This window comes from Capricornis sumatraensis, chromosome 8, assembly GCF_032405125.1.
Source record: "Capricornis sumatraensis isolate serow.1 chromosome 8, serow.2, whole genome shotgun sequence".
NCBI classification, from domain to species: domain Eukaryota; kingdom Metazoa; phylum Chordata; class Mammalia; order Artiodactyla; family Bovidae; genus Capricornis; species Capricornis sumatraensis.
In genome coordinates this window covers 103,413,886-103,432,934 of record NC_091076.1, presented here as the reverse complement: position 1 = coordinate 103,432,934, position 19,049 = coordinate 103,413,886, and the positions used below count along the sequence as shown (strand labels likewise).

Below are 19,049 nucleotides of genomic sequence, written 5' to 3'. Positions count from 1 at the left end.
GGCGCTTCAGAGACCCTCCGACCAAGACTTGGTCTCAGGGAGTTGTGTGGGCACATGCGTGTGTGTGAATGTGTCTGCGTATGTATGTGTATAAATTTGTGTGTGCACGCATGTTGGCATGCCCACCCAGGTATGTGTGCACTGTGCACACATGTGTATACTTGTGGATATATGTAACTGTACTGGTGTTTGTTATGCATGTGTATAAGCACACCTCAAGAGATATTGCCGGTTTGCTTCCAGACCACTGCAATTAGGAATCGCAAAGTGTGTCGCATGAATTTTTTGGTTTCCCGGTGCACATAAGTTATGCTTACACTACACTGTAGTCTTTTAAGTGTGCAATAGCATTATGTCTAAAAACAATGTACATACCTTAATTTAAAATATTTTATTGCTAAAATTGCTAACCATCATCTGAGCCTTTTTGGCTGCACAGCATGCGGGATCTTAGTTTCCGGTCAGGGACCGAACCTGTAGAAGTGTGGAGTCTTAATTAACCACTGGACCGCCAGGGAAGTCCCAGTGAGTTGTAATATTTTTGTTGGTGGACAATTCGAAACATTTCGAGAATTACCCAAATGTGACGCTGAGATGCAAAGTTAGAGTGTGGTCTTGGAACAATGGGGCTAACAGACTTGCTCGATGTAGGGTTGCTGCAAACCTTCAATTTGTTTAAAAAAAAGAAAAGATAAAAGGAATATCTTCGAAGCTCGATGAAACAAGGTGTGCCTGTCCATTTGTGTGTATGTTTGTGTGTGGGTATGTGTGTGTATGGGCATCCCAGGTGGCGCTAGTGGTGAAGAAACTGTCTGCCACTGTAAGAGACACAGATTTGATCCCTGCCTCTGGAAGATCCCCTGGAGGAGGGCATGGCAACCCACTCCAGTATTCTTGCCTGGAGAATCCCATCGACAGAGGGGCCTGGCAAGCTACAGTCCATAGGGTCTCAAAGACTCAGACACGACTGAAGCAACTTAGCACACACACACGCACGTTTATATATGCCCGTGTGTGTGTACTGGTGTATACATATATATGTCTGTATGCATGTATATATGTGTGTGTCCCTGGAGTGTGTGAGGTCCAGTCACCCTGTTGGTAAGCTGAGGACAGTCCACAGCTCCCAGACTAGGATGAGAAGCCAGAAGCCCCTGGTGCAGCCAGCATTGCTTGTCCCTCCCCAGCACCCCAGGTCACTGGGCTGATCCCCTTCTCTCCTCCTCAGTCCCCTCCTCTACTGTGAACCTGGAGGCCTGGGGTCCTCTCCTGCCTCCATGCAGACCCGCCCACCCCACAGCCACTGCCCTAGGTCAGGCCACATTGGGCTCCTGCCCCTGCCTCCACCCCCGGGATGCAGCCCACCCCGCCCACCACCAGCCCCACTCACCACCCACCCCCCCGACCCCATCGCATCCTCACAGCTGTCTCCCTCACACTGCTGCAGCCCTTGCTGATTCCCCAAATGCACTGGCCTCACTCTCACCCGGAGATCTTTGCACCTGCATGCCTTCTGCCCGGAAGCCACCCCCGCCCCCCAGCCAGTGGCACGTGTCTCTGGTTACCACCTTCTTTGTTTTCTTGTCTCAGCTGAGACGCTCCTTCTGGAAAGCACCCTGACCCCCTTCCAGCAGGAAAGGGAGGTGGTTCTCCTCTGGGGTGTCAGTAGGGTCTCTTCTCACTGCCTGCAGGTTTGGGGAGAGATGGGGACACTCTTGGCCTTCAAAGTGTCCTGTGTGCCCAGACCAGCAGCAGCCCCCCAGTACTCCGTGATTTCAGTTGAATGGATGATGAGGGGGGCAGTGACCCAATTCCCTGACCCGGGGGACCCCCATGCAATATGGACACTGTCGTGGGAAGCAGGGAGCCTTGTCGGGAGCTCTGACCGTGGAGGGCTAGAGGGCCCCCGTGCAGGAAGAGGCAGGAGTGGGTGAGGAACACATGCTGGGGAAAGCTGAGGGTCTCCAAGGCAGCCCCTTCCCGGCCTTCTGGAGGTGTCTGTCCCGCGAGCAGGATGAGGATGGTGGGCAGGTGTTCAGGGGAGTGAGATATGAGTCCTGGGGTGGCTGCCTCTTGAGGCACCCCCAGGCTCCCTGGCCCCCCTCCAAGGACAGGCTCTCTGGGGTGTGGGCACACACTTGTGCGTACACACACACACACACACACATGCACGTGAGCCAAGTTCAGTGTGCATATTCCTGTAACGCTGGGCCGCTGGCAGGAAGTGAGCAGTGGGGAGGCCGCTGCTGGGAACCCGGGGCTGGCCCTGCTGAGATAAAGGGAGGCCGCAGATTGGAGCTGGAGATAGCGGCCGGGGCCTGTAAACAGGTTGGGGAGATGTCCTTCCCATCGCATCCCCCTGGCCTTGAGCCTGCATGATCCATAGGGCGCTGGCCTGGGTCCAGCCCCACAGCCTGGGAGTCCAGGGAAGGCTCTTTGTACCATCATCTCTGAAGACTGGGGGGGTGGCAAGGGACAGAGCGCTGGGCCTGGGGGCCAAGGTCATGTTTGCTTTTGGGAGGGAGGGTAGGGGGATGGGAGGAGCCAGTTCAAGCCCTGTGCCTCCCCCACTGGGGAAGGAAATGTGGCATGCGTCAGAGGGGTCCCCTTCAGAGCTGTCTCTGCATTTCCAAACAGGGTGGGACCAGGAGAGATTGAGAGCCATGGGAGGCTGCACCCTACCAGTCAGCAGGCGGGCTCAGCCGACAGCCCACAGTGAGCTTGAGGTTACGGTAGCCGGGAGACCCCACACTCTGCTGGCCAAGGGGAACCCATAGAACTTGCATCCTCATTCCACGAACTCCTGGACCATGAGCGCCAGGAACAAGGCCGGGTGCAAGTCTGTGTGAGGAGTCCCAGTGCCCGGCACAGCGGGTGCTCAGATACACTTGTGTTTTTGAAAAAATAATGAGCCACCCACACAACCTAATACAGAAAAGTGCATGAAGCATATATGCACAGTTTTACAAATGCATATAAAATGATCTCTCATATTATTGCCACTTAGATCAAGAAATAGAACATAGCCAGGATTCCAGAAGCTTCCTTGCCATGCGCAACCCTCTGCCAGAAGTTTTGCTGCAGCCTGACTTTTATGCTCATTACCTGCTTTGCTCTATCGTTTTGCCATCACCATATTTCCTTGTTAATAGCTAGCGCTGCTAGCTTTTGGATTTGCTGTGAATTTTGGGTAATGGATGCCTTAAATCCCTGGAAACGCGATAGGCTACCCACTCCCATTTTCTTGGGCTTCCCTGGTGGCTCAGACAGTAAAGAATCTGCCTGTAATACGGGAGACCTGGGTTTGATCCCTGGGTTGGGAAGATCCCCTGGAGGAGGGTATGGCAACCCACTCCAGTATTCTTGCCTGGAGAATCCCCATGGACAGAGGAGCCCAGCGGGGTCACACAGAGCCAGACACGACTAAGCATGCACGCATGCCTTTTTTGATGCTCCAACTGTCAAATTCATCCGTGTTGCAGCTGTAACTCACTCTTGCCACAGCTGTGTGGTTTTTCCACTGTGTGCCACGGTTGATTTCTCCACTCTGCTGTTTGGGGACCTTTGGCTGTTTTCAGACGTCGTTTCCAGACAGCCCTGCTGTGAGCAGGCACATTCACCCTGGTGTTGCTTGGGGCACAAATGTGCACATTTCTGTTGGGCACACGCTTGGGGAGGAACTGCTGAGGCTGCGATCCTTATCTCCTCACTAGACCCTCCTGAGCCTTCCCCAAAGTGGCCAACATGATTTACATGCCATTGTTCTCATTGCTTGCTATTCTCGCCATCCTCTGCATCATCAGACTTCAAAACTTTAGTCATTCTGGTGGACATGTGGCAGTTTCTTGTGATTTTAATCTGCTCTTTCTGATAAGTGACGAACTTGAGCACTTTTTCTTAGGTCTTAACCATTCAGATTCTGCTCCTATGAGGAGCTTGATAAAGTTCTCTAGCTGCTTTGTCAGAGTTATTTCCATATGCTGGGTTATATGCTGGGAAAAAAAAAAGTCCCCCTTTTATGGCCTGTCTTTTCACTTTTATGGAATTCTTGCTCGATCACAGGCTCTTTGTTTTCTGTAGTTAAATCCGCCCCCCAACCTTATGATTGATGTCTTGTTTAAGATCGCTTTCCTTTCCTCAAGGTCGTGATGACACTCTCCTCACTGTCTTCTGAAATATGGGAGTTCTGCTGTCTCATTAAATTTAACCACTTGCTGGCGCTGTGATGTCGAAACTGCACTTCGGAGAAAAGGTGCCTGTGTGACATGGGGGCTCCGTGCTCTCCACCCCGGGGTGGCCCAGGCTGGCAATAGGGGGCTACCCGGGTCACAGTGGGAATCAGAGTGTCCTGACTGGGCGAGGCTGGGGAAGGTCTTATTCAGAAGTGAAAGAGAGGATGGGAGGCACGTGCCACCAAGGCTTTGAGAACAGAGGTGGCCTTGGACAGGCCTTTCAGCTCTGTGACCCTCATGGGGGTGGGTGGCCTCTGCTGCCTCTCAGGCCTCCCCAGAGTGTGCAAAGCTGGGGGCTCAGCCTCTTGGGATTGGAGGTGCTGGGTCAGCGTCTGACCCCTTCCACAGAAGCACCCACGCTGTGGGATCCCGGGGTCGGGTCACAAGGAACTCTGGGTCTTAAGGGCTCTTCAGGGGTCTGGGGAGTCCATGTGGTCAGGGGCAGAACAGCCCAGGGTGAAGCCTGGCAGGTGGACGGGCGGAACGCTGGAGTCCAAAGAAATCCGCTGGAACGGTACACCCAGGGTGCCTTCCATTCTGCGAGGAAGTAGCCAGCCTTCCAGGAATTGCTTTGGGGTGGGGGCATGGAGGATTGTGGGGGGGCCAAGCAAGCCCAGGGCTGGGTCCCCACTTCAAGGGTCTCCCCTGGGCGGGGGGCTGGGTGTGTGCAGGCAGTAGGGGCAGGAGACGTGGGGACAGCGGGGGACATAGCCTTAGAGACCTTCTGAATTTCAGGCTCCAGCAGCTGGGGCCAGGGAACCCTCTGGGCACCCCACATTCCCAGGCCCCCCCAGCTCTGGCTGCAATGAGAGCAGACCCTTATACTTTCTGCCCCACCTGCTGGCCCCAGGCCCCAGCTGGGCCCCATCAGCCATGTCAGGCCAGCGTTGAGGGCCTGGCATTATTTACTGCAGCAGCTTCCTCCTCCTTCCAGTAACTTGTCCTCCAGCTCCAGGCAGCTTCTGATCAGGCAGCAGACCTCTAATCTCTCGAATCTGCTCTCTTACCGGCATCAGCCTCTCGCTTCCTGTTACTCAGCCCCGGCCGAGGCGTGGGGTCAGCTTCGAGCTGGCCGGGCCCCGGCTGTTCCCAGGGCCTCTGCCCAGGCTCTTCAGTCCACCCGGCAGGGAGCACACAGGGGTCAGATGCCATTCATGGGCTTGGCGAGCCGTCTGGGGTGGGACCAGCTCTGCAGATGCTGACCCTATGCTGGGGGTACAGGACCCCAGGATGTGGGGGGCATGGGCTCCTAGGCTGCGGCTCTGGGTCCTGCACGGTGGGTGGCTGAGGCTCCTCTGCTTGCCCTCCGCTGGGCAGAGCATCCACGAAGGGCGCCCTTCCCCTCTGACCTCCTCTGCCTCCCGGTCCCCTGTGCCTGCACTGGGGCCCGAGCCTGTGTGAGAAGGGAGGGCACACAGGTTCTGGAGAGCAGACCTGGATGGAACACACAGGGACAGAAAGAATCGGGCCTTCGGCCTTATCTGCAGGGGCAAGAGCTTCCGCTGCAGAAGGGGAAAGGGTTTCGCTGCACAATTCCAGGGTTATGCACCTTGGGTGGGCCTCCCTAGCTACCCCAGAGGAATCGCAAGGTCGCAGGGTAAGGTGGGGGCAAGAAAGGCTGCCCTGCCTCCACTGGACTCTGAACACAGGAACAGACATCAGGCACCCTGGGCACGGATCCTACCTTGTCTAGGAAAGGTATTCCTAGTAATGGCGCATCTGTTCTTGAGCCCTAGCTTCTGCATCAGTCATGTAGCCAGATGGGACCCAGGTGTCTAGTCCTGAACAGTGCCTCCCTCTGTGCCCAGCTGCAGGAATTTTGTCTTATAAGGAACCCTACCTAATCCTTCTTTGGGCTTCCCAGGTGGTGCTAGTGGTAAAGAACCCGCCTGCCAATGCAGGAGACATAAGAGACGTGTGTTCAATCCCTGGGTCGGGAAGATCCCCTGGAGGAGGGCATGGTCAACCCACTCCAGTATTCTTGCCTGAGAAATCTCATGGACAGAGGAGCCTGGCAGGCTACAGTCCATAGCGTTGCAAAGAGTCAGACACAGCTGAAGCCACTTAGCACAACAATCCTTTATTTTGTCCGCAGTGGGCCTGTTTCTCTCCTCTGTGCCACAGACTCATCTCATTTCTCTTCCCCTGGCAGTCCTGCAGAGGATAGGAGACACCCGTGTTTTTTTGGGGGGGGAGAGGACACCTTGGGTTTGGCTTCCCAGCTGCTGACCGGATGGCTGGTGTCAGGGAAAGCAGGTCTTCACGGTGGCAGAGTTCAGAGGGGATCTTTGGGAAGGAAGAAGGTCAGAGTCTGAGGCTGGAGCATGGGCCAAAGTAGGGGAGCTGCCAGGGACTCCATCCTAGCTGGGGAGGCCAAGGGGTCTGACTTTGGGCTCCAAACACAGAATAATCCACTAGGGTGGGGAGGAGACTTTTATGCTTAGTATTTACATTTCATCCTTTTAAAATGTCTCTCTTTTGTGAATATTTTATAACGCAAGTAATAGATTCATACAGTCACGGAAACTTGAAATCTATAAATAACTATACATATATAGTTATGAGTTCATATGGAGTTATGAGCGCAAGCATTTCTTATGAGAGAGTGCATGACCCAAGCAATGAGAGGGTTTGAAGGTCACTCTTTCTTAGCGCTTATGATTTTTATTTTAAATCCTGGGCACCTTCCTACTGAGTTTGAAGTCCAGGATGGCAGGATGAAGGAAGGTCCCACATTCAGGCACTTGAAGGGCTGGCATCAGCAAAAAGTCTTGAGCTGGCTTGACGGGGATGATGGAGGGGTCTGAGGACCTGCAGGTGACGCGGGCATAGATGGGGCTCCGGGCTGTCTCTGGTGGGCACCTGCTCTCATCGGGAAAGAGGCAAGACTGAGCTTGCCCTGCGTGGGGTGAGGGAAAGGCAGCCATGGCTGGGCCTCTGCTCAGGAACCCAAGACCCCCTTGCTCAGGGTTGAGGGCAGCACCCAGGACTGGCACCTTCTGAGCACACCCACCTGTCTCTCCAGTCCTGGGTCCCTGGGAGGAGCTTTGTTACTGGAGCACTTAACTCCACAAAGTATTTGTCATGCTCCTGTGGGGCCCCGGGCAAGGGCAGGACACAGCTTGTGCCGTCACGCATCTGGTCAGGTGTGCAGGCAGCGGTACAAGATGCCAGCGATCCGGGGTGGGAGTACATTTCCAGAGTCCTGGGTGAGCGGAAGCTAGTGCTCCCTGTTGGGGTTTGTTGCTCCCGGGGAAGGAAGCTCAGCAAGAAAACGCCAAGTCGTCGGTCCATCTACCAGTCAGTATCTACCGGGCACCTATTAGGTTTAACCAGCCAGTTCTGGGTGCTGGGGTAGGGGGCTTTGCCTCCCGCCGAGGACGGAGGGCCAAGGATGGATCACAAGGAGCTCTGCACGGCGGGACCCTGATCCCCATTTTACAGATAAGGAAACTGAGGTCCAGGAAGTAGACTAACTTGAGGGTAAATAGAAGAGTCAGGATTGGAACCCGTATCTCCCAGGTCTGGCTGTGAGAGCCACAGGTGTGTGGACAGCCAGCAGGGGGCAGTGCTGGAAGCGCCTGGAGGCTCCCCTTCTGCGCTTGGAGGAATCCTGTGTATCTTCCAGGAGTTTAGCTTGCCTTCTCCTCCAGGAAGCTTTCCATGATACCCTGCAACACTCTGCCAAGACACACCCTTTTCCCCCTGTCCCCTCTGCACCTAGCTCACCTCAGAGCAGCCCTTGACACCAGCCACTCGGGATACCTCTCACTGGGCTGCGGGCCACTTGAGGGCAAGGCCTGCGTCCTTTGTTCTCAGCATCCTAGCATCCATCTGGCTTAGGACATGGTAGCTGTTAAGGGAATAAACGAATGAATGAGGAAAGCAAGAGTAGAGGGTGCGAGGGCCTTCCTTCCAAAGATGGGACATGGCCCCGGAGAGAGGAGCAGGATTTGCATGCACTGGGGGGAGAGTCTGCCAGGGGACGACTCCAACCTGGGCATCAGACAGCACTGCCAGGAGGGAGCCCTGGCAGGTTCTTGAGCAGGGGCACGGCAGGGCAAGCCTCCCCATATCCCTGTGCCACCCCATGCTGACCCTCCTGCAGTGGGGAGGGGCAAGAGCTGCACTCTCCAGGCCTGCGACCTGACTCCTGAAGTTCTTCCAGCTTTCTCACCTAAAGCCCTCAAGCTGCACCTGGGAACGGTGTCTGCCAGCAGCTGGTCAGGAATGGTGGGCGATGAGCTAGTCGAATTTCTCTTCCCCTGGCATTCCTGCAGAGGATGGGGGATGGCCCTTTGTTGGGGGGAGGGCTGGGCACCCTGGACCTGACTCCCCAGCAGTTGACAGGACACTGGCATCAGAGAAAGCAGGTCCTCATGGTGGCAGAGCTGAGGGCAACACTCCCCTGGAGCTCGGGATCAGTTACTTCGTCAGCTCATTCTTGTGCTTATGCAGTAAATGTTTATTGGGCACTCCTGATTGGCTAGACCCTGCTCTGTCTTGGAGTTGGACTCTGGCCTCTGGGGGGGTGTGAGGGCCACTCCCACGGTGGTGCCAGCCCCCCTCACCGCACCGGTGGGCTCCTCTGCCACCCTATCCCCGCCCACTCTGGGCCAAGCCGGGAGACAGTCCCCCTGGGGTGGGGGAAGGGGCTCTGGGGGTGGCGAGCCCCTGGCAGACCCTCCCCAAGGAGCAAGCAGGGTGGGGTGGGGGCCTCCGGCAGCCCTGCCCGGCCCCACACAGGCAGCTGTTCCCGGAATGGGGGTTTTAAACTTTTTTTTTTGTTGGCGCATATGCATGTGGTCTTAATTATTTATACGCAGCACTTATCTCCCCCAAATGTTTTATCGGGATTCGGCAGATCCGAGAGATGGAAGCCCCGTGCAGGAGCGGGGGCGGGGAGGAGACTGTAGGGGAAGCAGTAGGGAGCCGGGGGGGGGGGGGGGTGAAGGGAGCTAGGTTAGGCGTCCCTAAATCAGCCCGGGGGTGAGGGAAGGAAGGACCCCAATCGCGGTGGGTCGGTTTAAGTCTTTCAGGCCCTGATGAAAGTTGGGAAACCGCAGCGGGTATCCGGCCTGCGGGAGTTAACACCTGGGGCGGCCTGTGTGGGTCCCGCCGACAGGGGGCGCCACGCGGGGGGCCACTTCTCCCCCGAGCGTCCCTGGTGGATGCGAAGGAAGATGGAGAACGACCTCTGGCAGCAGCAACCCAGGAAGCCTTAAGAAGGCTCCCTGCTCTTTCCTGGTGGAAGTGGCCAGAGGAGAGATTGGGCCTGACCTTGGGATCCCTCACCTGTTAACGTGCAGGGGCGTTATGTCTTCTTTATGCTCACCACCCCCTGGAGACATTTCCTGTCCATTTTACAGACCAGGAAACTGAGGTTCAGGAGAGTCACCGGGCTAGGGACCTCCAGCAGAGCAGGGATTGGTGCCCATGTGGACTCAGGCAGGTGGTCTTTCCTGGAGCAAGGGGAGGGTAGTGGGCCGGGCCTGCCCCCTCACTTGGCCCCCAGAATTCCAACGTCCCCCTAGCTGCATATGCCCTGTATATGCCCTCTTTTCCTGGACGTTTGGGCAGCGCAGGCGGGAGATTCCTGGAAGCGCCTCCCAGGCACAAACCCCTCCTTGCACCCGCCCACCCTGTGCTTGCAGGATTTGCAGGGGGCTCTGAAATCCTGGGGTAGGGGGCCAGGAAGCTGAGCCTGGAGGGCCCAGGAGTGCCCCACTCCTCCCACCGGCAGGGCTCAGCGCGCTCTGGCCTAACCCCTGTCCTGCCCGCACCCAGGAGGCCTTCTGGGGCCGAAATTGGCGCCCGGGGAAGGCTCGCAGTGTCCCACCGGGAGGTCTGGCTGGGGATAGGGGGCCCCTGAGATGGGGTGGGGCATGGGGCCCTGGGTGGGCTCTACCCCAGCTGCTTGGAATTCCACAGGGACAGAGGTGAACCCAAGAGCCTCCTAGCCCGGCCGCCTTCCCCCTCCCCACCGGGGTCTTCCGGAGAGCTGGGGGGCTGGCCCCTTGCTGGGAGAGTGTGCATGTTTGTGCTGGCGGTGGGGAGGACTTCCTTCAATTTGCCGCTGCGGGCGGGAGGAGTCTTCCTGGTTGGGGCTGGGTGGGGGCCGGGTTGGGGCAAGCTCTTGGGCCCCCTGGAATCTAGATTCCCTTGGTTGGGGTAGGGCCAGAGAGGGGGGTGTCTCACCCCAGGTCATGGAGTCGAGGCTGTCTCTGAGTGGGAGATTCCCGAGAGCTCCGGACGGCCCTGGATAATCAGCTCATCGATTAACAGCTTGGGTGTGGGGGGTGCTTCAACAGGGGGCGGGGCTGTTGAATCTGGGGCCCAGCCCAGCGAAGTGTTGCGGGTGGGAGGCGGGGAAGGCGGCAATTCCAGGTTGGGGAGGGTCTCTGCGCCTCCGTAGAACGCTGAGGATCCTCCGAGGGGCCCCCCGGGTGCCAAACGCCAGCCGGGCCCCCTTGGGCCCCTGGAAGAATTGGTTCCCACCAGCCAACCTGTTCCCATAGCCAGAAGTTGCCATGGTGACCCCCTCCCACCTTCAGCTACAGCTTTTCCAGTAAAACCACTGCAGAAATCCATACTTCCCGACAGGCACGCCCCCGACCCCCCACCCCCCACTCTGCGCGGTAGGGAGCGGCCAGGAGTTAACCCTCTGCCTGCCGGCTGGCCGGCACTGTAGGGGGAAGTCAGGGGAGTGAGAGCTGGCCGTGGGGGACCTGGGGCTGGAGAGGAGAAAGTGAACAGGGGACAGGCCAGCTGCTGTTTCCCTCGCAGCCCCAGGATGGGACTCCAGGAAGTTCGAGGAGAGAAAGGAAGCTAGCGCCCCACTGCCACCGACTCTGGAGGATTCTTGCCGGGGTGCCAGGACTGCTCCCGGTGGAAGCCGACTGTCCCCTCTGGGCTCTGGCCAGCCGCCCCACAGTGCCTTCCGCTGTCGGTGGGGTAGCAGGTCTCCCCAGCCTGGCCTGCAGTTGCTGATGGATCAGCTCTCCCCTCTCCCTTCTGTCCCTCTCCTCCAGCGCAGACCTCTTTCTGGAGGCAGAGAGGGCTCGGCTCAAGTCCGGCAGCCCCACTGCCAGCACCGGCAGCCCCTCAAGGGAAGCCACACGCCCCTCAGCCTGGCTTTGTGTCCATAGGTCTGCTCTGGTGGGCTACTGGACAAAAGAAGTCTCTGACCACTTGGGGTCTTGGCTTTCTTCCCTGAGAAGTGAGGGGAATGATCTAGGCTGCTTGCAAGTTTGAGGAAGAAGAGATATTCCATCCTGCGGGGGTGGGGGGAGGGGTGCCAGGGATAAAGCCTGCTTTGTCTCTATCAGGGGAGGGGCCCCTGGGGACCCCTAAGACTGTGCAGACCCAGGGGGCTCAGCTCTGCGGCCCAGCCTGCTTCCACTTTCAGAGCCGTCAGTGGGCTCTAATTGTTCTCTCTGTAGCCCAGGATGAATAATTGAGAGGTCTTTGAAGAGAATTAATTAGCCCGTTTATTGACTGTAAATGCTTTGCTGCAGATGATAAAGGGAAGGCTCAGCCGCCGTGCCTGCCACCGACCCATGGCTCGACGTGGCATTTGTACTCGGGGTTCCCTGGGCACCACCAGGGCTCAGCCTTTGCCTTTCGCCCCAGAGGGGTGCAGACTGCGAGCTCCCCCACCTGCCTGCCCCTTGCTGCCAGGTTCTGCCCCTCAGCCCCGGCTCTGCTTCGGGTATCTTCCAAGAGGCAAGTAGGGACCTCCCTGTCCCCAAGGACTAGGGCCAGGACATGTCCCAGTGTTGGGAGCACTTGGCCAGCATGCTGAACTGAGGCAGAGAAGTAGGTCTCCCTTGAGGTGGCTGAATCCGGGGAAGCTGGTGCTCAGGGCTCAGGAGGGGAGGAGGAGCCCTTCGTGATGATGTCTGCATCCCAGGCAGGGGCAGGGGCCAAGCTGAGAGCCCGAGCCTCCTCCAGCCCCTCCCCTCAGTCCTGCTGGTGGTAGACATCTGCGCTTTGGGCTGCTTGGTGTCCAAACAGCTTTCCCAGGGGCTACGGTTGGGTCAGACAGCATGCAATGAGGGTCCAGCAGTTCTATGCAGGCCGTTCCATGCTAACCTTTACACCCGTAAGCTGCTTATTCTCCTTGTCTTAACCAGAGAGCAACTCTCTGTCAGATGCAGTTCGGACTAGTGACTTCCCTTGTTCCCTGTATCAGTCAGCTACTGCCATAATCAGGCCCCCTAACAAACAGCCCCACAATCTCAGCGGCGTTCCACAGTAAACATTGCTTTTTTGCTGTCATGTAAATAGGCTTGTTGGGGTTCAGTAGATCCAGACTGGGCTTGCCTCCGCGTTGTGGGTTGGGTCCAGGTTTGTTCCACGTGTTTCTTGTTCTCCTTGGACCCGCAGGCGACCCGAGGTGTGTTCTTTCCTGGTCTGTGTCAGCAGGCAGGAGAGCAGGTTTGTTGTGCGAGGCATTTCAAGTTTCTGCTCGCTGCATATCACTGCCATCCCATTGATCAAAGCAAGTCATATGGCGCTCTGTTCTGAAGGCCTGTGTCCCCTGAAAATTCAGATGTTGAAATCCTGACCCTCAAAGGTGATGGTGTTAGGAGGTAGGGCCTTTGGTAGGTGATGAGGGCTCCAGCCTCATGAATGAGATTAGTGTTTTTATAAAAGAGTCCCCCAGAGCTCCCCTGCCCCTTTCCCCATGTGAGCACAGTGAGAAGTTGCCCTCTGGGAACCAGGAAGAGGGTTCTCACCAGAGCCTGGCCGTATTGGACCCTTGATTTTGGATTTTCAACCTTCAAATCTGAGACATTTCTGTTGTTTATAAGCCCTGAGACTATGGTACTTTGTATAGACTGATACGGGGCGGGGTGAGGCGGGGTGGGGGGTAGTGCCCAATGTCAAGGATACGGATGCGTAACTGCAGAAGGGAGTGAAGTGGCAGGGTTGATAACCCAATCCCCTCTTTTTAGCTTTAGTTTTATTATGAGAAAAGTTTTTTTTTTTTAATCAGAAAGCAAAACTAGGCAGGGGGGCATAGCAGTGACTCTCTTCGGAACATCACCCAGATTCCGTAGCTGTTAATATCTTCCTATATTTTCCCTGATCTGCCTTTTTTTTTTTTCTTGGTAAGGTATTCTTAAAGCTTTTTAAAAATTGAAGTTAAAATACACATAACATGAAATTTACCATTTTAACCATTTTTAAGTGTGCAGCTCAGTGGCATTAGATATATTCCCACAGCTCTGCGGCTATCACCAGTATCCACCTCCAGAACATTTTTGTCATCCTAAACTGAAACGCTGTCCCCATGAGACACTAACCCTTCATTCTCTCCTCCCCCAGCCCCTGGCAACCACCACTATGTTTCTGTCGCTATAAATCTGACTATTCTAGGTATCTTATCTGGGAGAAATTACACAATATTTGTCCTTCTGTGCCTGTCTTATTTTGCACAGCGTGACGTTTTCGAGGTCCACCCATATTGTAGTGTGTGTCAGAATTTCTTTTTTTTAAGGTCAACTAATATTGCGTTGCATGCGTAGACCACACTTTGTTTATTCATTCATCCACTGATGGACATTTGGGTTGCTTCTACCTTTTGACTGTGTTGAATAATACTGCCATGAACCTGAGTGTACAAGTATCTGCTTGAGACTCTGCTTTCAGTTCTTTGGAGTGTATGCCCAGAAGTGGAATTGCTGGGCCGTGTAATAATCCCGCGTTTCACTCTTAGAGGAGTTGCCATTCTGCCCTCCACAGTGCTGGCACCATTTCACATTCCTGTTTGCAAAACGCAAGGGTCCAGTCTCTCCATATCCTCACCAACACTTGTTATTTTTTCTTTTTTCCTTTCTTTCCTTCTTTCTTCCTCTCTCCTTCCCTCCCTTCCTTTCTCCCTCTCTTCCTTCCTTCTTTCTTCATCATTGCCATCTTAAAGGGTATGAAGAAGTGTCTCATAGTTTTGTTTTCCTTTAATATTTATTTATTTGGCTGTGCCGGGTCTTAGTTGCAGCATGAGGGATCTTCAGTCTTTATTGCAGCTTGCAAGATCTTTAGTTGCAGCATGAGAAGACATCTGGGATCTAGTTCCCTGACCAGGAATCGAACCCGGGCCCCCTTGCATTGGGAACACAGAGTCTTAGCCACTGAACCACCGGGGAAGTCCCCTCATTGTGGTTTTGATTTGTGTTTCTATCTCCTTTTGACTTCAGCTCTCTTTTGAGATGGGTTTCTATTTCTTGTAACTGGGACTAGTTTGGGTGGGTTCAGCAGCAAGTGTCCTGTGGTTCTAGCTAATGTGTGCTGCAAGCCAGGCTCTTCACTCCCAAGCACTGTCCCAATTCAAGACCCCAACAGCCCAGTGAGGTGGGGGCTGCTTATGAAGCCCAGTGTAGGGGTGAGGCTGGGGTGGACAGGTGACTTGCCCAGAGGCACAGAGCTGCGGTTCAAAGGCAAGCCTACACCTGAGCCGTGACCTTGGGGTCCTCAGGGTAGGGTAGACATTGCCAGGGCACTGCCAGAGGAGGCCTGCCTGTTACCTTGGCCCAGACTTGGAGAACTGGTGTTGGGGTAAGGGAGACCCCAAGACCTGGACAGCACCAGGGTGCAGGAGAGACTGGGAAGAGAGAGAGGGCGCTGAGACTCCTTGCTGCTCTCCCAGGATGAGGAGTTTGGAGGCTGAGAACATCTGGAGAAAAGGAGCTCATTGCCTGAAAGAGCTGCTGTGGCATCTAACGATATGGGCTTCCTTCCTTCCAGGAAGGGGGATTGAGAAGGAAGCTGCCCTCCCCCCGCTCACCAGTAAGCTGCCTGTGTTCAGATGAATTGCTCAATTGCAGTTAACACCTGGCTCCTTGGCCTGGCCCATAGAGCCTTAGCATACTCTTGAACTCCTTGTGGAATGGGCTTGCTGTGTGGGTCTGGTGGGCCAAAGTGATGGGAAAGAGAGCCTGCCTGCTGGGGGTTCCGCAGGAGGCAGGCCAGGCAGGGCCCCTGGGTCCCACCTGCTCAGTGCCCCTGGCCCCACCCAGGCTTCAGTTGGGGTCTTTACTGCTTGCCATGTGTCCCGTAAGCCTGGGCATCAGTGTCTGGCTTCCTGGAAACCGAGGTGGTGGTAAAATGAGTGGCCAGAGCCAGCTGGCGTGGATGCCCACCCTGGGCCTCAGGGCCGTGGGAGACCACCTGCAGCGGAGCCAGGAGAGGGGCGGCGGCTGGGGCCCACCGGGCTGGGGCGCCGGGCACAGCTGGGCCTGTGGGAGGGGTGGAGGGGCCTCTGGGGAAGGGACTTACCGGCAGGCAGCTCTGCTGAGACCCCAGGGGCCCTCCTCGATTCCGGTAAAAACAGAACATGGGGTGGGGTGCCAGCTTCTGCCCGCCTGGGGCCACCCCCTCCCCTCGCCTGTCTCCACCTGCTCCCCTCCCAGCCTGGCTCCTCTCCTCCTCCTCTCAGTCCTCCCCCTCCTCTTGTGGTTGAGTCCCAGGCTACTCCTGCTTTTAAGGTGATGCTTAGTCAGGTATAGCAAGACTATTCTCATGACAACCGGGGAGAAAAGCAGGGGCCTGTGGAGGATGCTGCCCGGGTGGGTGCAGCCTGCTGAGGAGTGGCCCCGTGAACCCCTTTCCCAACCTCCCTGCCCTCCCAGATGCCTTCCCGGCCAGGCCTGAACTCAGCACCTACTAGCCCCTCTGCCCCACGTGGCCCAGCAGCCTGGGCTCAGCTCCATGAATCAGCTCCCCACCTGCCCTGGGAGTGGGGGGGGCCAGTGTTCCTTGAGCGGGAGGTGCTCCTTGGGAGGTCGCCCTCCAAGGGTCTGTCGGGCATAAAAGGGGGAGAGAGTGTTTCCCAGACAGGCGGTCAGGGATTTTCACAGGAGCTCCCTGTGACTTCCACTCTGGGGAACCCGGGCCTCTCACCTCCACCCTGTGGGGACACGGCAGAGGGGACACGGCCGAGGTTGCAGGGCTGCCCACTGAGCTGACGCCCTCCCTGTCCCACTCCCTGGGATCTGGGGCTCACCCTGAGAGGTGGGTGCTGCTTGCCCCTGCCCACTCCACCGCTCCCCCCCCCGCCACGGCCAGCCACTCAGGTGCAGGGAGTGGTCTCGGGGGAGACTTCTGGGCAGGTTCCCAGGGCCTGCAGGGCAGCCCCTCCTTTTCCAGAAAGAGGAAGGAAGGTCCCTGCATCTGGGGACAAAGCCTCCATCCCCACCCTCCCTGGCCTGAAGCTTCAGTTCACCCTGTGACCTGGCCTCTGGGAGACGGGCCAGCTCTGGGGTGGAGTCGGTCCCCTAGGACCCCCCCACTCCCAGGGAGGGCATTTGTCCTCTGTGTTTCAGGGGCCAATCTCCTCTGGCCCACCTTCCCAGGCCCAGCGTGGGGGTCTGCGCTGTCCCCCTTCTCCAGGGCCCTGCAGTGGCCCTCTGTCCTCGGGCTGGCTTTGCAAGCCTTTCCCAGCCCCAGGGAGCAGGCTGCCCTGAGGACGCTCACCTTGGCCACAGCCGCCTCCCACCCCCTGCCACCCCTGCTGGGGATGAAGAAAAGGCCCTTCCTCTGACTGCTCCAGACTTTAAACTCCCACCAGGGCAGTGTTTATGCAAAGGACATGGAGAGCCCCCCACCCCCACCCCCACCCCACCTGCAGCTGTGGGCTTGTCAACAGCAGCAGTGGCAGCAGAGATGCAGGGGCTTCCAGGCCGGAGGGGAAGTGTGCTGGCAGCTTTCAAAGGATTCTTTTTGTTTTGGCTGGTTGCAGGAGCCTTTGTTGCTGCATGCGGGCTTTCTCTAGTTGCAGAAAGGCGGGGTCGGGGGGGGGACCCACTCTAGTTGCAGCCTGTGGACCTCGCGCTGTGGTGGCTCCTCTGATTGTGGAGCACAGGCTCTAGGCACACAGGCTTCCGTAGTCGCGGCCCGTGGGCTCTAGAGAGCGGGCTCAGACGTTGTGGCACACGGGCTCAGTTGCTCCACAGCATGTGGGATCTTCCCGGACCAGGGATTTAAGCCACTGGCAGGTGGATTCTTACCCACTGTGCCACCAGGAAGTAAGGATTCCAGTGTGTTTGAAGGGAAAAGGAGAGCAGATTAAATGGACGAGGAAGGGGGTTGGGCCAGGGTTATAAAGTTCCAGGGTCGTCTGGAATGGCACCTGACCCAGTGATTGAGCCAGGCCTTGAGGCAGAGAGGGCTGAGCCACATAGGAAACCTGGGGGGCAGCTGGAGCAAGGGCCCTGGGGAACAATGGCCCTGGAGGATGTGCTGGGCGTGTGTTCCCAGAACTGCAGGACACCTGAGGACCCAGCAGGAAGGTGGGATTTGGCCTAGTAGGTCACCTGGGAGCCACGGGGAGGTCCTGATGGGGGTTGGGGGGCATTGAATAGAGACAGTGGTCACCTGGGCAGAGATGCAGTGGTATGCAAGGGTGCCAGTGGAGGTGCTGAGAAGCAGCTGGCTTCTGGGTGCATTGGGGGTATGTTACATTTCCCCGTTATTTACATTGAACAAAACCCCAAAGCAGAAACAGACCTGTGTGTCCAGTGACATGGGTGCCACAGAAGCACACGAGCCTGTGCGTGCAAGCTGAAATGGAAAGTGGGGACGTGAGAGGTCCCGGGGGAGGGAGGGTACCGTCGCTGGGCTCTGCGGACCGTGGCTTTCCTTCATTGCTGACATCCGCACACTGCTGGACACACCACGGCCAAACTAAGCAGAACCACAAGTCAGGCCCTCACAGGGAAGAGTGGCCCGGGAACTTGACCCTGGAGCCCCCTTGTGGGGGAGCCTTTTCTGGGGTCCCTGGGGTTCACCTCTCCTAACTTCCACCTGTTGGAGGGGGAAAAGCTGGCTGCCTCTGAAAGTGGATTTTTTTTGCAGCAACCACTTGCTACTGGGCTTGGGGAATGAGTGACTGATCAAAACTGGATCATGCAACTTTTGACCCCAAAGCAGCCCCTGCTCTGAAAATCCTGCGGCTGGTTTTCTCAAGTGGCTCTGAAGTCTGGTTGCAAAGCCTTTCAGGACTGAGGGTACAACCTCCCAAGTTACCAGGCTCTGCAGCACTCATCACGAAGCCTCACCCTGCAGTTGAGGGGAGAGGTCCCCTGTGGGACTCTCCTCTTGTGAAACAGCAGTCAGCACACCCCCAACTCCCCATCAGAGTTGGGAGGCCTGAATGAAATCTGTCTCTAAATCCTGGTCAAGGTCACACCTCTTCTCTTCATTGTTCAGTCATTCAGTCGCTCAGTCACGTCCGACTCTTTGCGACCCAGTGGACTGCAGCACCCCAGGCTTCCCTGTCCTTCACCATCCCCTGGAGTCTGCTCATGTCCATTGAGTCGGTGATGCCATCCAACCTTCTCTTTACCATTTACCTTTGTACCTAAATGATCAGTGCCAAGGCTATGTTGATGCCCCCTGAGCGCCCCTGACTCCTCCTCACTCAAAGCTTGGGGACACGGTTAAACCCACTGAGACCAAGAACGCCTGCTCGGCCACCTTCGAACAGCTGCTCCTATGAGTGTTTTCTGGCATCGGAGCATTTATTCACATTAAGAATCCACTTATGAGGACTTCTCTGATAGTCCAGTGATTAAGACTCTGCACTCCCAATGCAGAAATGGCTGGGGTTTGATCCCTGGTCGGGGAACTAAGGTCCCACATTTGTGTGCTGCAATGAAGAGCCAGTGCAGCCGAAGTAAAAAAGTAAAATAATTTTTAAAGAAGAATTCGCTCGGGGGGGTAGAGATTCACCCTTGTTCTTTGGTCTCACCCAAAGTTGCCAGATTTAGTAAAATAAACCAAGAGACCGAGTGTGTCGGTAAATGTGAATTTCAG

At 56.5% G+C, this 19,049-nt stretch overlaps 1 long non-coding RNA gene across 4 annotated transcripts; it reads right to left on the bottom strand.

Annotated features, from left to right (window-relative positions):
- Nucleotides 1-6,317: 6,317 nt before the first annotated feature.
- LOC138084035 (uncharacterized) lies at nt 6,318-10,513 on the bottom strand. Of its 4 annotated transcripts, none has more exons than XR_011145195.1 (6): nt 10,431-10,513; nt 8,410-8,506; nt 7,962-8,085; nt 7,246-7,551; nt 6,917-7,094; nt 6,318-6,518 (listed from the first exon to the last, which is right to left on the bottom strand). It is a non-coding gene; the product is annotated as an uncharacterized lncRNA (long non-coding RNA). The 4 variants fall into 4 exon arrangements; XR_011145196.1 differs by having other exon boundaries at nt 6,917-7,043; XR_011145197.1 differs by lacking the exon at nt 6,917-7,094.
- Nucleotides 10,514-19,049: the final 8,536 nt, after the last annotated feature.